We start from the raw sequence: 17,495 nt of genomic DNA, 5'->3' as shown, positions 1-17,495 counted from the left end.
TTAATTCTCTTAAATTGTTTATAAGTGTCAAGTAGGGATTGGATTTAACCAAAATAATGTTTTAAAATACATTTTAATACACCAACTGAACCACTGAACAGCCAGTATAGAGCAGCCAAAGACTATACATGTATTTTCAATATTCTTTTATTATGCATAAGATTTTGTTCTTGTTGTTACGTGCTGACAGGATTCTTAGTAGCTTGGCACAACTGAATTTTTTTCTAGGGAACATTTATAAAGGATTAACAAGCAACTCAGCCCATTAGGGGAGCTGGGAGCAGAGATCTGTTCCTGATGAGTGTGGCCAAGGCATTCGATACTATACCATTTCTGATTTGTATGTGTAGCTGGGCCTCTGTTTTTTACAAACCAAAATGATTAAGGTAACTGAAGTTGTTCTGTTCAAAATTTCTTTTTAAATTTTTTTATTTTTTTAATGTCTATGAAAGAACTAGCAGAATTATTTTTAGCTTGTATCTGTAAACTACTCTCTTAGTTTGAATTTGACAGTATGTCCTATACAATGTGCTGCAGACAACTGGCAACTGTGTTTGCAAGTAGGCAAACATTACTTAACCCTCAGATAATGCTGTGTTTAAATGATTTAAATAGTTTGTTTGATTATTCATGTTTTTTCTGCCGACTTTCACAAATAATCTTTTGAATGAATTTAGTACCAGCTATTGAAACAGCAGCATTTAAGTAAATATTAAACTGTGTTTTCACAAGGCTATTTTCTCTTTCAAAAATCTAAATATTGAAGCAGAAACTTGATGCAAAATGTCTCATTTAGCTAATCAAGGAAAAGAAATGTCTGCTCTCTGTCTGGTATTCTGAGTTTCAACATTATTTTGACTAGTTCTGCAATGAATTGCTGTGGACAACAAATAACTCAGATAATAATTTCAAATGAATAACTGAGAAACTCACAACAATGTCTGCAGATCAAAAAAGGACATTTTAATTGACTAAGTTATTCACTGGGAGCTATCCACCCAGCCATTAACTCTGGTTTGTGTGGGACTTTGGAGAACATTAGCACCTTGCTCCTATCCCTGCGGGATAGGCTTGTTGAATGTCAGACAGGTGGTTACATAAGACATCTACAGTGAATGATTTCCAGAATTTTCCTTCCAGGCCAACAGTTTGTAAACAGCCTTTCAAAATGCTGTGAAAATGATTCCATTTTCCACTTGCCTCTGGATAATAAATAGCAGGAGCCCTGCGATTCACTATGTCTCTTCCCCAGTTCTTCTCGTGAAGGTGAAGTCCAGGGTTAGAAGTCAGTTTCTTCTGGATTTCCTTCATGGCTGAAATTTGTTAACAAAAGTTGATTACTGCCATGTAAGTAACTTGAGAAGAAATGGCTACTTCTGGCTATTTGCTGAAGCAATCAATTGCACTAATAGTGTAACAGCAATCCCCTGCTGCTACTTGAGGTGTTCCTCCAAGTTCAATAGCATTGTTCTGCTGTAGAGTGAAGGATCTGGCAACAAAAGGCATTGCACGCTCCAGCCATTTTATCAGGCTGTGGTTGGGTGACAATAGGTTTGTTACACCTCGGAGAGGCTCCATGGGATATTTATGGCTTTCCTCAACTTCAGAGCTAAATCATAGCTACCTGCACAGCACATATCCCTGACTCTTTGCTTGATTTGGGCTGCCCTGTTTGTGAATGTCACAAGCATGTTGAATAGAATTGAGTCAGGTTGTGGCAAGTGCCTTTGGCTGTTGAAGATAACAAATCACACTTACCATTTTTAGGAGTTATGTTAGCGATCAAAGACCACAGTCAGAATCAGGACTGTATTTTTATGTGAACTAAATATGAAATAAAAAATCTTGCCCTGGTGCAAAGCTGTAGGCAAATAGTAGTTGGTTCAAATGAAGGGCAGGGTGGTGATAATCAGAATAACTTTATATTTTAGTGCATGTCTTTCAGTTGGCTAATCCTATGCACATTTTCATTCCATTATGTTTCATTTTCTACTTCCTTATATTCTGCAGATATTGTACAACATGAGTTTTTACATTTCTGTCTCACCTTCCAGGTGCTGCCAACGGCAAATGACCTTCATCTCAGCATTTTTCCATGGTGAGCTTTGCCTGGAATTGGAGAAAAAGAAAAACTGAAATGAACAGCTCACTGTGACTGTGCAGCTTGAGTCACTTGAACCATGTCAGATGACAAACTATTCTTAGTGGTCCTTCCGTGCAGTCAACTTATCTTCCAACGAGGAAAGAAACCCTTTTTCTCAGGTGCATGTTTCACCTTTCACCAGGAGATTTGCTTGGCCTCTTTTGCTCCTCTGATGCACTTGTTCCCTCATGTTTTTCATGTATTCTCTGTTCCAGTAAAAGTGCTGGATCTCACCGAATGAAGACAGTTAGGCAAACAAGGTAATCACTGAGGCTTTTATCAGGCAGTTCCTCAAAATTAAACTGAGCAACATTTATCTGGGAAAACATAGCATTGCTCTGCCTGGCGAATTTCCATTACTCTTGCATAATGTGGGTACATTTGGCATAGACATACCATGAGGTTCAAGTCTCGGGAAAGGATGCCAAGTAGTCACATCTGCTGGCTTGGGTGCCAGAGCAAACACTCCACATTGCCTGAGTCAGGGCTTATGCTTCTTTTGGAGTTCAGAAGACTAGTGGAGGGAAAATTGTCTGCGTAAAGGAATTTCAGCTGAATGTTTATATAGCTCTCAAATTTCTTTGAGCTGCTCTGAGGTCTCAGCACTGATTATCACCCAGATAACTGTTCCCCCAACACCAGGATGGCTTGTTCAAGATCAGTGAGACAATATACTGGGAAAGCACTGGGCTGATAATTTAATGTGGCTTTTATGAGAAAAAGATGTGGAATTCTGTGTTGTATCACTTGCAAGATCCCACCTATTTCTGTGTCATGGTGCATGCAAATGATTCCTCAGACATCCAAAGAAGTTAAGTTTCCTCATAATCCCAAGAATACTGCCCAAGTGGGATGAAATGCTCTCATTCACAACTGCCTTGTTAAGCTCATGTATACTCATATCCCAAGGAAAACTACCCTTTATTTTTCTTCTTCCTTGGGAACAAGAATCTGAGACAACAAATCATTCATCGATTAAATCCCCTGTTTGATTGCATAACTCCTGGGGAATGGCTTGCCTTGCAGATAGTATCAACATGTGGGGACTCACATATCTCCTGACTACTGTTTAATGCATAAATGTAATTACACAGTTCAGTATGATAAACTCGCTGCAGACAGTTGACATTGAGAAAGCAGCTAAACTGTTGTTTTCTTTGCCAGTGGGAGTAAAAGATACACAGTGAGATGGTTTAGAAGGTCAATACAGAAGTGTGTACCTCTCCTGTGCCAACAGCAACAACACAAAAAATGTACAGGTGTAAGTTAAGTTTGGGGAAGTTGTCACAGTCCAAAACTAAGATTCCCACAACTATCTCAAGGCACATGTATCAGGTATTACTTTTAAGTTACTCAGAGCAGTTGAATTTCTGTAAGCACTCTGAAAACATAACCAGCTGTAGGAGAGATACCAGATTGGTACTACCCAACATCACTTCATTATAGCAGGGCTGCCTTAAGATGATAATTTTACTGTATCACAAGCAGCAACATGATATTGTAGATTTTGACGGGGTGAGTCAAGGAACATTTAAGATTTTTTTCCTGAGGAGGATTTCCCTGTAATATTTTATGGATATTAAGCTGCAGTGTTACTTCTTCAAACCTATTTCTGCAACATTTCCTTTATCAGTTAAAGGCATGGATGTTCATGAAGTATAAGTTTCAGAATGGCAAGCACACATTTTTCTTAAACAGCCTGAAATAGGTATGTCCAAGTGTTCCTAGCAAAAATGGCTGAGTAGCTTTGGAACTGAAAATGGACAGTGCCACAGAGTCAGTCATACCTAACATCTTCTGTGTGAGCTGGATTTAACACTCAAAGTACATTTTGGAGGTGACACATGGGGTTTGTGTCTCATTCAAAAGTAATAATTAATTCAGATATTTGATGGTAGATATTACTAGAAGGAAGTGTTGACTCCATCCATGTGATACATTATTTGCTGCAAGCAATTTGTTGCATGTAAGACATTATTCTTCACTTCAAAAGGGAAGTCAGCAAGTATCTTCTGTGGGATATACTTTATTAGGACTCTCTTCAGTGGGCATCAGCAAAGATCTCTGATAGACAGAGGCATTTGCCTGTTGTTTAATTCAGGTTTTGTCTGAACTAAAAAAGGGGACAGACATGGTCAGTGCTTAGAGGCAGATGCAGCCCAGTCTTGGTGGGTGGGAGGAGGAACAATGAAGGTCTTATCAGGGCCAGCTCAGCTGCGCTTGCAGCTCTAAGCAGAGCTAATGGAGCAGGCTGTGTTACTTTTCTGAATTTCTATGCTTATTTCTGAGTAAGCTGGTCTGTGGATGTCGCCCGGAGTCTTCTCTGTTTGGCTGACTTCTTCCAAAACTCTAGAATGTGGAGAATGTGCTGGATGTGAAGCACTGGGAGCTTCCTACTGAAGCGAAATACATGCTTTTTTTAATGCACTGCTGAAATACATCTCTGAATAAACTGTTTAAAGTAAAGTAGCCCCCAGCCAAGTTAAGTCTGCAGTGAGTTCAGACCAAGCTGCTCAGGGCTTCATCTGGTTGGGTCTTCAAAACTTCAAAGTTTGGATGCTGCACAACCTCTTCAATTTCACAGGGAAAGGACACTTGCAGTAGTTCAGTTTGTGACTACTAAAGGTAAGAGCTCTGCACACCTTCAGCCAGGCTACTGCCTCTCGGATACAACACCTCTTCCTCACAGTTGTGGAGTTTCCTCTTCGTTATTGAGCCTGTAGATTGTCAAGATGGTTTGTCAAGGGAACAGATTCAGTAGAGCAGGGTAGAGATGCAAAGGGAATTCTGGACAGTTTTAGCATCAAAATATTAAATATTAAAGCTGCACCACTGAATTGTGCCACCACATCTCTGGACAGCTGAGCCTAGTAATACAACTGCCTGTATCATGATTTTAAAAGTCTCTAGATGTTAGCATGAGGTATGTGGACTGCATTTAGAAACCTGGAGTTTTCTGTTCACTCTAACAATGTTCCACCTTTCCTATGTCCTGCAGAAACCTTGCAAATCTCCACACTTGCAAAGCATATTTAAAATCAAACTCTTTTGTTGTAATCCAGCAACAGTGAAGGTATTTTTGTATTTACTATGTTTCATTTCACTAAATAGGATTTAAGCTATTTTTCATATTCAGAATTGCAACAAGTGGTCTACCAGACAGAAGCCACTTATGGCAGGATTATTTTATGACATGGATAGTTGTGGAGAATGGGCGAACACAATCCACCTGCAAAGCCCTATTCTCAAAATAATCTTGCAATAAGCTACATTATAAAAGAGTAGTCCTAAAAGAAAAAGCCTTGGCATGGACAGTTCCTCAATAATTTTTCTGCATCAGCCTCCTGAGTATGAAATGCCATCATAGGCAAGTGAGTGATTTATAAATAAAATTAAGCCTGCAACAGCTAAAGATCTACACTAGACTGGAGAGTTTGTTTGCTGAATTACTATGCAAATTTAACAATTAAATCTTCTTTCAGCTCCTAAGGGAATGAGGGGGATTACTAAAGAGAAGGAATTTGACACGATTGAAAAAAACAGATGAAAATGGAAGGATTCCCTGCAGTTGATCAGTTCTGCCCTGCACAGCAGGCATCACACGGTTAGTAAGAGTTACTACAGAGATTTCCAGGAAGATTTGTACAAAGTAGAAGAAATACAATGAGGAAATATAAAACCTCCACTGTGTAAGTCAACTTTTATTTGTTTATCTTTTTGCAAAACTGAACTATGAATTTATCTTCAATGTCTTGAGTGAACTCCACACTTCATGCTTCTGTATCCAACCAACTCAAAACAACCAAATAACTTCAGAAAAGGAAAAAATAAGTCAACCAAGAAACAACAACTCTCTTTGGTTTGACTGATCTGAGCTTTTTAAAATTTTATTTATTTATTTATTTATTTATTTTCATTATCCCTGCTTCGTGAGCTTGGTAGTTAGAACAAGAGACTTCTGTTTTGACAGCCTGTCTCCTGGGTTCCCCACTGAAAAGGCCAAAGCTCCCAGTGAAGCAGCAGTAGCTGCCTTTAAACAGGAGACGAGCACTTCTTGCTTTCCTGTGCTGCATGCAAATAGAGAGGCTCAGTGTTACCCAGCTCTGCCAAGCTTCCCCCTAATGTGCCTTCTGCATGGCAATGGCCGGTACAAGTGATCATCCAGCATCGCGTCTTTGAGCCTGTTAATGTCTCTGACCCCGGTCCACTGATCACCCGCTTCGGCAGGGGACTCGTCATCTGTACAAACAGCGTTTACAGAGCCCGCAGCCTCCTGGCTGTACGTGACAGAGAGCACTGCTTTATGCTCTGGCTGTTCAGCAGAGCTCAGAAGGGCAGCTGCCCCTTCCATGCTTGTAAGTAACACTTCCATGACAACACCTTCAGCTCATTAGTTTTGTTTATTTCTTTCTAGAATGGCAGTATATTTTCTAGAGTTTTTTTAAGTGCACTAAAGAATGGGCCATCATATCTGTTACTAAGCTACCCACGGGGTAATTCAGAAAAAGGCTGGAGGTTTTAAAAACAGAGGAGAGATGATCACACTGCAGAAACTATATTTAATCCTTCAACCCCCACCTCACCACCTGATCCTCTGCTGCAGTGCCAGTACCAGAGCCCAATACATACATTCATAGTCACACGTGCATGAAAGTGTGTTTAATAAAATGAGAAACTCTAAACTCAAAATTGATAATACCTCAAGAAAAGGTAGTCGAGATGCTGCCCTCTTCTACCTTGCTGTTCATTTATTTCTTTGATGAAGGAAAACGTGGTGCTGCCTTCCCTTTGCCAAGGGGAAATCAAGTAGCCAGTCAGCCCCAGAAGAGTTAAAGAGCGGTGGACTTTTATAGGAGTGGGAAGCGTATGGGTTATCAGGGTGTTTGTGAAGGCGATCTTTGAGTTGACATGTGTAGCGGTTTTCCTAGGGCCACACAGCAGCTCTGGTCTGCCAAAGCACAGGCCACCATTCACACCTCAGTTTTAACCTGGCTGTGTCCCCCCAGCCACGGACTTGAAACTGTAAAATCTGTGCCAGTATGAGATATCAGTGCCACAGATTGGGGAAAAAACTAATAGTCCATTGGCACTGCGAAACATGCCTTAAATTTGCACCCTAGAAGCAAAGAAAAGACAGATACAGAAACATGAGAAATCTCCATTTAGTCATATCAAAATCCTTTGCTAATTGCCCTTGGGAGAAAAAAAAAAAAAGAAAAGCATTCTATATAAAAGCTTATTTTCCTCCCTAAACTCCACAGAATCTGGTCAAGCTCCAAATCTCTATCCAAAGATTTCTGATAGATTTCACAACACAAATATTTCAAGGCACTCTTGTGTGGAAGACCATGTGTGTGCAGTGGATATTCCCATATTTTTGTTCTGAATGGCCCTTTTTTTGCTCCTCCTATAAAGACTACACCTTAACAGGAACGTGTAGGCAGAGATTAGGAACAGCAACAAAACTGGTTTTCTATTTTCTTTCCCTACACATACCTACCCACAGCGAATACTGTTAACTATCATTGCTGCTGTGAGCTGTGCACATGAACAGCAGCTAAGTAGATACAGCAGGCTAGGAATAAGGATTCAAAGACAAATACACAAAAGACAAATACAGTAGGATTGGTGCAGGGGTGAAGGAGGACAGAGGCAGCAGTGCCCCTCAGCTGGCCTGCAGATAAGGGAAGGGAAAGGGACTGTACTGCTCTGTCAAAAGATACTGAGAGCAGAAGGGGGAGAGAAAATGAGACACTGACCACTGGTTAAAAAAACACAGAGGAGAGAAAATGTCACCTTCAGGGAGGAGGTGGAGCATTCTGTAAATGCTGATTCAGATATAGTCTGAACCAGGGCAGAGAGATATTGAAATGAAAAGGCTTCTGTTTACTTTAAAAAATTGCTGTGCAATGACTATCTACTTGGGTCTCTGCCACTTTCTTCCCAGCATTTTCTCCCTCCTATAACCTGGCTTGTCTTATTTGCAGGGGCAGTTTGGCTTACAAGCTGTTCTCTGCCAGCTCACCTGCTATCAGAGCCAGCTTTCACAGTGGCCACAAATTCTCCACTGCTCCTGCCTTTTGCTGACAGCACTTTCTGGAGTAAATATCTCTGGTAGCTCAACTTTAAAGCCCACAAGATTTGGCACACATCAGGTCACACTTCCTTTGTGGTCTGTTCATTAGTGTTCTCCATGTCAGGATGGGCATAAGAAGAAAAGACACAAACTGTGACTGAGGTATGCTAAGCCTTCAATGCCTACTTGCTATAAGCCAGAATGCCCATCCCTTGGTTTTATAAGCATCAGCTTAACTCACAACATTAGGGGAAGGGAAAAAAAATTTGCACCCTGAGGCAAATTTTCTCATTCAAGTTAAACATTTTTCTCTTGAACAGAAGGGTCTGTAGAGGAAATGCTGATACAACCTTAACCTTGGCAGCACAAGCACTGAGGCTGTGTTAATCAGTGTAAAGAGCAGAATCAGTGCTTTGAGCATCAGTAAGGATCCTTGAGAACCCTGCATTGAGTGGTACAGAGAGCAAAAAAAGACTCGCAACTCAACAAAAAATGCTTAGAAATTTCCCTTACTCTGCTGAGGTTCAAAGGCTTCTTTCTCTATATTTGATATGAAAGCAATAAGAAAATAAAATGTCATTATCCACAGTCTTAAAGCTAAAGATAAGTCCTACCAGCATGCAGATCTTGACAGCTTCAGGCCAGAAGAAAGTAGCCACACACATGTTACTGCATATGTAGAAGCTGTGTGCATGTGTGAGAACAGTTGCAACAGGGACAGCCTGTTACTAGGAAGCAGATATGCTGTTTCAGGTTCATGTTACCAGGAGACTTGGAAAAGTTGAAACCTAGCCTAACCAGGCTGCCAATGGCCTCTAATGAAAATTTCCATTTGGAAAGGCTTGATGTTGACTTGGCATGACACCAAACAAGCAGCCTGCTGCAAAATTTTACACCAATTGTATTTCTCCTAATTAAACCCTGTCTGACCTCAGCATTAGGAAACAATTTGTTTCAGGATATAACCAGCACACATAAGCAATTACATTCTGTTTGCCCTGCTAGTATTATTTGGCTTCCATGCTTTCCAGTGCTTCTACTATTCCAAATGCTGCCTGGGAGCCAGAGGTATAGAAACTGTGGAGTGTTCAAACTTTTTTGTTGGGTAGAAAAGAAAGGAAAGAGAGGAAGGGAAGCTTACAATGAAAATATCATCAACTTTTAGTCATACCATAAGCACCCAGAAGTAGGGATCAGATGGTGCTTTCAAGTTTATTCAGGGACAGTGAAAGACAGAAATGAAATGACTTATGCAAACCACTGAGAACATGTATATCAATTTCCTACAAATAAAAAAAAATAAATAAAGAGGATAACCTAATTATTTATTATCTCTCCCAAGCTGTTCTTTTTAATTCAGTTCTTGAACTTCTGCTTTTTATGTGTCAGGATAGAAATATCAGAAATGACAGGCTTTGGTACCCTAGCTGTGAAACACTACACCTGATGGAACACAGAATGCACTTGTCTCTCTGTTTCTGACAGCCAGGGAAAAGTGACTGTGGGAAGACAAGTGAATTAAAGGTGAAGGTGAAAGATGGGGCCATACTGCACCTCCAGTACTGAGGTGCATCTGTGGAGAATATTCCAGTTTGTTAGGAGTCATTCTCACTGACTGTTCAGTACCCCTCAGTCACAGAGAAGATAATTATTTAATACCATATAAGTTGTGAGGATATAGAAATCATTTCTGCATCACGGTTTTTTCACAAGTCAGTGCTCTGGAAGACCTGTGTCTCCTGCATATACGTTGGTGCTCATTGGGTAAGGACCTACCTTAAAGAGGAGTCTTGTGGAAGAGGAGAAGGGAGAAGGGGGTGGCCTGTGGACCACACTTTCTGCAATGTGCGCAGGCTGGATAAAATGTGAAAGACATTTGTAGACAGCAGAGGAAAGAGAGGAGTAAAACAACCAAATGAGGTGTGCCTTGGACAGGACAAATCAGCTACAGTTTGGAGATCTCAGCATTTTTAGTCCACAATGGGATATGGCTAAAAACTAGATCAGACCTTTCTTTGTTTCTTTGCTGTTGTGAGACTGAAGAAGACTGTTCAGATATTCAAGGAGCTGTCTGGAAAATAGCAGCAAGATGTGTTTGTGCCAAGGCCATTAACCCTCCATTCTTGCCAACATCAAATTAAATAAACTGAGAAAACAATTTGCATAACACTGTCACAGCGATATACAGTCGAGGCAACCTTTTGGAAAACTGAGCTAATGAAGAGGTATAGTAGAGTAGACACAGTCAGTGACTGCATAGTCAGACCTTAGAGTGACCAAGTTCAACCTCTGAAAAAACACTCCTCAGGTCTATGTGCAGTCCTCACATACAGTTGTGTTGGACTTCTATGTGGCTCATATGGGCCACAAAGACAGGTCTTCTGCTTTGATGTCTGTGCAAACTGCTGGTAAGTTTTCCTGGTGGTCTTCTAGAGGCTGATGAGATCCAGAAATGTGCATAAATATGTGAACCATTTGAAAGCAACGAGAGAACAGCAAACAGGGTCTGTGATTTCTAGAGAACATGGAGTCAGCTGGTGCGAAAATGTATAAAACAATCACTTCTGTCACTATCTGTACCTGTTCATGCTCTTTACAAGCAGTTGAACCATCTGTTTGAGCAGAACAGCAGCAGCCACTTCCCTGGCTTGCTTTCACTTCAAGTAAGCACATCCAGCAGACGCTTCCGTACCAGCTTTGCATCCTGGCTAATTTTTATGTCCACATGGCAGCAAATGGAATAGCAGGATGTGCAATCCAGAATACAAGATCTGAAACTCTGAGACACAAAACAATGTAAGGCACATCTGGAGTCTGAAATCTTTATGCTAAACAGTCACAGCTACTTACAGTTGCTTCAGAATTGCTATAGATTAGCAAAAAAAATGTATATATGGATAATTATCAAAGTATGGTTTAACTTGAGAGATTCTTTCAGTTCTCAAGAAAACATTGGTTTTCTTGGCCTGAGTAAATGAAAATATGCATTTTACACATTGCCTAACTATGCTCATTCTTTTCTATGTATTAGCATATTTAAACAATTGACTGTAAAGAATGTGTTGTGCAATCCCACATATAAACCTGAGAGAGTATGGCTAAATCCTATGCTAACTCCTTGAAAACATAAAACTTAATTTTATTTAAGTACCAACTCATGTAGTTTGGTTTTCATTCTTGTTCTGATTTTATTCCCCCATGTCAGTCTTATCAAAACCAAAACAACTACTCAAATAAAACCTACCTTAGCACCTGCAAAGTTAAGAAAAAACCCTACAAAAAGGGAAGCTCTCTCTTGGAGCTGTCTAGGAGCAGATACAACATGTTTTTTACAGTCGATTGTGTAAATATGAAAATATGTGAAATGGAATATATTTAGGCAAGTTTTAAAATGCATAATATTTATTCAACTCTAATAACTTCTTATTAGGAGTCAATAGAGTCTATCAACTAAATGGGTATTTCAACCATTTTCAATAGACACATTATTTACTCAATAGACCATAATGATTCTGAAGGAGGCATTAGGGCCTATTATGCAAATCTGTGCATATTGTAGGTGTATTCAAAAATAGTGAAATTTTGACCCTGGCTGTTCTACAGATCCTGATACCATTGCTCCTTAGAAAGCAAATTGTGTAAACCAAGTTTGAATAAAATAGAAAGGTTAGAAATAGCACAGTGGAAATAACAGATTTTTTTTTTTGGTTGGTCTGCAGAGCAACGAATATAAAAAAAGTTTCAGTTCAACTTGAAACAGTCTTTTTGTTCAGCAAAATATAAAAAAAAATAAAAAAGAAAGGAAAAATAATTGTGTCTCAGAAGAAACATTTAGTTTCCCACACAATGTTTTCACTCCTTTTTTACCCAGTAGCTACACAAATAACTTCATTACATTTTTGGCTGGTTAAAACATTCTCCCAGGAGACCTGCAGTGAATAACCTGCTTGACACTGGATGTGAGAGTGAGAGGTTTGAACATGAATTTGGACCTTCGCTAAGATGGCAATGCCAGTCACCCGGCACTTGTGTTGGTCAGTCCTCTAATTTTTTTCCAGTTATACTGCTGACAAATTATTTCAGGCTGACTGAGAACAAATTAAAAAAAAAAAAATTACTGCAGGAAAAAACCCTATAGAAATGGCCCATTTGTAACGGCATGGGGAAATCCTAATAGCACTTGGTAGGTGACCTGATTCAAAACTAATAGGTATTAATGGAGGTGCTTCATACAATTTCAGTGGGGATTGGCTCTTTGTTCCTTGTTGCATGCCAGATACAAATAGATTTCTTTAGTGATACTTATAAACATCCTAGAGGAGATATATAACTAAAAAAGATACTTTTGACTCACATAAAACCACATGACTCTCTCTCAAATTTAGCTGAAAGTGTCAAAACAAGTGTCTTAATTCTTATCAAGTATTGAAAAAAAAATTTCTGAAAGAAAAAAAAATATAGGTCTATACCCAACAATTTCACATAGAGCAGTGAATCCTGGACTAAGACATCCAGACTAGCTCAAAGATCAGAGGTAATATAATAAAAGTTTGGATAAAATATTTTGAACATTTGTCTCTATAGCTTGAACAAAGTGTTCAGGTACTGGGTGGATACTACTGCCTTGTGCTTTTGGATCTCCAATGTATCTTTACAGAAAAGAAAAAAAACATTAATGTGACATTACAAAATACCAAATTGACATTCTTTAATTTGCTACGTACAGCAAAGTTATTTTGATTTAAAGGGCTCCTTTTTCTTTCCTTTTTTTGGTTAATGCTGAAATATTCAAGGCCAAACAAATGACCAAATGACTGGGTCTGATTGTGTCAGGAGCAGACACATAGAACATCTGCAGAAAAACAGTGACTTACATGCAGCAACAACAATGACTTCATTACATTCTTTATCTGTGTATAATTATGTCTAATCAGTGTTTTTAAGAAAGGGCACAGTCCCTGGTGAGGCAGGGTTTGTGGAAAGAAGCAATATTTTGCATGAAATCATACTGTTAAGAATTATGTGCACAGAATGAATGGACATACATTCTCAGTTGAGTACAGCTGGTGTATTTGGCGAAAACCAGATGGACTTCTGGGCACTCAGATCCTTCATCATGTTCTGTTCATCAGAATTAAATTGCAATTACAGCCTGGAGGATGACCAAGATTATACAACTATGTTACATTATATAGTATCATCTTCATATTCTTTACTGAAGACCACACAAGGTGAGTTAGCTACACTGCCACTTACAGCTTCCTTAGTTTTACTAGTGGCAGCAAGTAGGTTTTCTTCACAGAATGAGGTTGCTAGGGAACATCAGCCCAGGTTTTCAAAAACCAGGAGCTGCTGCTGAGAGCAATGTGAGCCAAACGGCTCTCCTGTGACACTGTGCTGGGCAGCTGTTATTGCTGGCCTGCAGTTTACAGAAGTGAATGTGAGGTAGAAATGGACAATGCATAAGAATCAGTCAGGAATGAATATGAAGATCTGGATATCTTGACTACCTAGATCAAAGAACCCTAGTCTTGCTATGCTCATCTAGATTTCATTTGCGCTTTATGTTCTCATACCAACAACAACAGAACTTCCATTTTATTTCCTTTTTGGTTTTGTCCTGTGAGAAAGAATTATTGAAATGAGTTTTGGGGGCTGATGAATACCCTGGAGGTGCTTTGACTGATTGCTTTCTTTTAGACCCTTTGCCTTTAACTCTCACTTGAGCTTCTGTTTGACAAAGTTAATAGCTGAAAATTCTTCAGGGATGGTTTGTTAAATAATGTCCAAGAAAATAAATATAATGAATGAACAATCACAGGAGAAAGTCCTGACATTTTAAAAAAAGTGATTGAGTCTCAGAAGTATCAAGCCATGAAATTGGCAAAGTACATGAGCAAAAGTGAGATATGTTTTGTAGCAATTAGAGGAGGAGAAAGTCTTCTCCAGGGGACCACACCTGAGTTCTTGGAAAATCAGCCAAGATCTGGTTGTGCCCTGCATCCTGGCATCTAACAGGTCAGACCTGAATGTTGTCTGCTCATAACTTCCCTCCCACTCTCCCAGAATTTCAATGTGCTTCATCTGCCACTGAGTCAATGGACTTTGATATGAGGAAGCTGGAGCACAGCTTTGAACTCCACTGAACCCAATTATATCTGGTCATTTCAGAGAGCTGTAGTGGTGTGACTCTGAACTAGGAGGTGGAGAGTTCACAGCGGACTCAAGTGATGCAGCTGCAGCAGCAAATTCATCTGGTGCTGTGGTATTGCAGTTTTTATGCTCCAGAAAAAAACTGGAAATCTGAACTAATTAAAAGGAAGGCATTTTGGCAACTGGTGTCTGACATGTCCTGGGGTTAATACCTTTTAATTGCAATGGCACAAGTGGTAAGTTATATCTCTGAGAGCTGCTAGAGGTGTGTAGGGGATTTAAGTCATTTGCTGAAATGGGCAGAATTCAGCTTTTCCCCCACTACCAGTATAGAGCATAACTCTTGTCTTTGTCAATGACACTTGCTGTTTAATGCTTGAGAGAGGATAAGCATAGCAGGGATCTTAATTTCCTAGAGATACAGGGAATACCACATCAAAATGATATTAGAAAGCAGACTTAGTTTTGCCCATGGCTTGTGTAATTAAAACCTAGTCTGGTGACAAGGTACTACTACACATAGTGAGAAAGACACCCTTGGGCAGAAGACTGCTGAAGTCTTATGCATTGCTAAAGTCCTATTAAAGCCTTTTTTGCTTGGCTTTATTAAAACCAATTTCATTTCTCGGCCGTGAAAATGCACCCATGAAATGTTTCCGTAGGCCTTCCCCAATATTGATAGCTTTCAAATTCTTATTGCAGATTCTGTTCTCACAAAGACAGTGAACTAGTCCTGATCTCCAATGCATTAAGCAAGAGTGGCTTCCACCTGGTTCTCATGGCTGCAAGTGATTTCCCTCAAGAAAAAAGGAGAGGACCAGGAAGACCTACCTTTCCAACATTTTATCAGATGGAAAGAACAAGAAACTTGCACACCATGCGCATGCACACACATGCATGATCCTCTTTCCCATTAAAAGGAAGTACAAACTCATGGTAATGTCTAGCCCTTCCACTCTAGAATATATTTCGGTTACAGGTAAAGCTTTGCATTGGATACAGAAGAGATCTTCTGAGACCTGCTCTTAATTTTGGTCACATAAGTGAAGTTTGGCATTGCCCAAATATCTGCTAAACCTGTATTTTTCTTGCACTTGTAGCTACTGTATAAGAGGTGTGGGCTCTTTTTATTTCTTTCTTTTGATTACTGGAATATTTTTTCACTCTTTTAAAATATAATTTTAAATGAAGGAAAAACAGTGTTGGGATGGACTCTGGCCAATGCCCATTGGAATCTAAACACACTGATTTGTTATATTGAATGGATTTGCAGTTCTGATTATTCCTTGTACTCCAAGGAATGAAAAGCTGCCAGTAAACAATGGTGAAAAATGAACTTGTAGTGGTTTGATATAGGCCTGCCTTGGCAACCAGCTCAAAGCCAAGGAAGTACCTATGCCCCAGTACTCCATCCTATTTTTTACATAAGCAAACATATAAATAAGAAGGGGAGAGGACGTTCTTTCTTCTTCTCTTCCAGTTGACTTGGAGACAGCAGACTCCTTGCAGCCGGTCTCGCTTGTGTGGGAGTGAGGCCTGCATTGTTTTTCTAATCTGAGAGGAGAGGTTTGGTAGAGTGGCTTTCATTTTCTTAAGGAAAGTGTTAAAATTTTGGTTTGTTAGTTCTTTATTAGTTGGGTATATCTGTTTTCTCTGTTTTTGGGGTTTAGGGTTCTGTTTTCTTATATGTATATAGTGTTTTTGTAACTGTAATTAAGTGTAAATATATATATATTGCTTTAATTCTGTTATTTTTGGTTCTTTGCTTTTTTTTTTTCCCTTCTCTCTCCTTTACCCAAAAGGGGGGGAAGAAAGGCTTTTGCTGTGGTGTCGAGGACTTGGCAGGAGCCAAATCCAAACTCCGACACTTTTCCATGTTAAAATTGTGTTGGAAAATCTGTGGTAAGAATGTTGAAATTCCTACATTTGCAATTGTTCTTTTGGCCTTGAAAGGATCATTTTCAGGTAGTCAGACTTAAAGTGGGAAGGAACTGATTTTAAAAGCATATTATGAGAAGAAATTACAATTTTTTACACTGCAAAGCTAAGCCAAGTTCTTAGTTATTACTAGCTGAGAAAAAGTTATTGGAAAGTAATTGTAACAGAATTAAGAGAAAGTAGTTCCCCTGTAAAAAATCTCAAAATGTAAAAGAGGGAAACAACTGCTTCCCAAATGGTAGCAATAGGTCATAAAGGCTCTAAGGACAGTATCTTCTCTGGCTTTTAAGAAAACATGAAAGATATCAATTTTTTTTTTACTCTAAATAGCATTTAAATAAGAGAGAGAGTAGCAAACAGAAATCAAAACCCCCAAATTCCTATTCTTTTACCTCCAGAATTGCCAGTAAACATCATCTGGGTGCTTTTCAGATTCTAAAGGACAATTTTTCTGCCATAACGTCATATCACTAAAAATTAGTTCTACTATTTCTAATAACTCTCTTACACCTTGCTCTTTTAAAAATATTTTATACATAAACAAATTGTAGTATTCACCTAAAAAAAGTGTACAATGGACAGAAGCAGAAGTCAGCAACAAGCAATGTGAAACTGGGCTTTGTGTTTCTTACCTCGCAGGTTATGTACATATTTAAAGATTCCCAAGACCAAGGCTTCATTTTTTTTAGCCCGAATAAATATCAGTTGAAATACTACAAAGGTGAGGTGAATTTTGAAGATGGGAAGGTATTTTATGTCTTCCTTATATCTTCTGATATAAGGAAGTTAATTTAATTGCTTTAATCAAAGCAAAACACTGTCATGTAGGGTGGGATTTCTTCTTGAAATCCTAGAGAAATATCACTCCAGAGTAATTCAGATGCTGAATTTTTCCCTCTGTGGTGATAATATTCAATGTAACAACAGATTAAATTTCAGGGAGGAGGAAGCAGATTTGGTTGGTTTTGTTGGCACTGTTATGCTCAAGCTGCAGATGCCCTGGTATATTCAATAATATTCTGAAAGGGAATTGAATTTTTCTATTTTTTTTTTAATATATAGGATCCTTAAACCTTTGAGCACATTTTACTCGCATTGCCCCGTGGGTCTGGAAGACACACATAATGGTGCTATAGAAGTCCAACTAGTCCCAGAATTCTGTAGTACATGACATTTTCTCATTAA

The 17,495-nt window shown here is 39.1% G+C and overlaps 2 long non-coding RNA genes across 4 annotated transcripts; one reads left to right on the top strand and one right to left on the bottom strand.

The window, feature by feature from the left end:
* Window positions 1-942: 942 nt before the first annotated feature.
* LOC135411526 (uncharacterized) lies at window positions 943-8,923 on the bottom strand. The gene is made up of 3 exons (XR_010429185.1): window positions 8,834-8,923; window positions 2,048-2,109; window positions 943-1,313 (listed from the first exon to the last, which is right to left on the bottom strand). It is a non-coding gene; the product is annotated as an uncharacterized LOC135411526 (long non-coding RNA).
* LOC135411527 (uncharacterized) lies at window positions 1,260-15,306 on the top strand. 3 transcript variants are annotated; one of them, XR_010429188.1, is made up of 4 exons: window positions 1,260-1,347; window positions 2,055-2,262; window positions 5,626-5,832; window positions 15,075-15,306. It is a non-coding gene; the product is annotated as an uncharacterized LOC135411527 (long non-coding RNA). The 3 variants fall into 3 exon arrangements; XR_010429187.1 differs by having other exon boundaries at window positions 5,626-14,608; XR_010429186.1 differs by lacking the exons at window positions 5,626-5,832; window positions 15,075-15,306 and having other exon boundaries at window positions 2,055-2,471.
* The last annotated feature ends 2,189 nt before the right edge of the window (window positions 15,307-17,495 follow it).

This window comes from Pseudopipra pipra, chromosome 3, assembly GCF_036250125.1.
Source record: "Pseudopipra pipra isolate bDixPip1 chromosome 3, bDixPip1.hap1, whole genome shotgun sequence".
In the NCBI taxonomy this organism is placed as follows: domain Eukaryota; kingdom Metazoa; phylum Chordata; class Aves; order Passeriformes; family Pipridae; genus Pseudopipra; species Pseudopipra pipra.
This window is presented reverse-complemented; position numbering and strand designations above follow the sequence as displayed.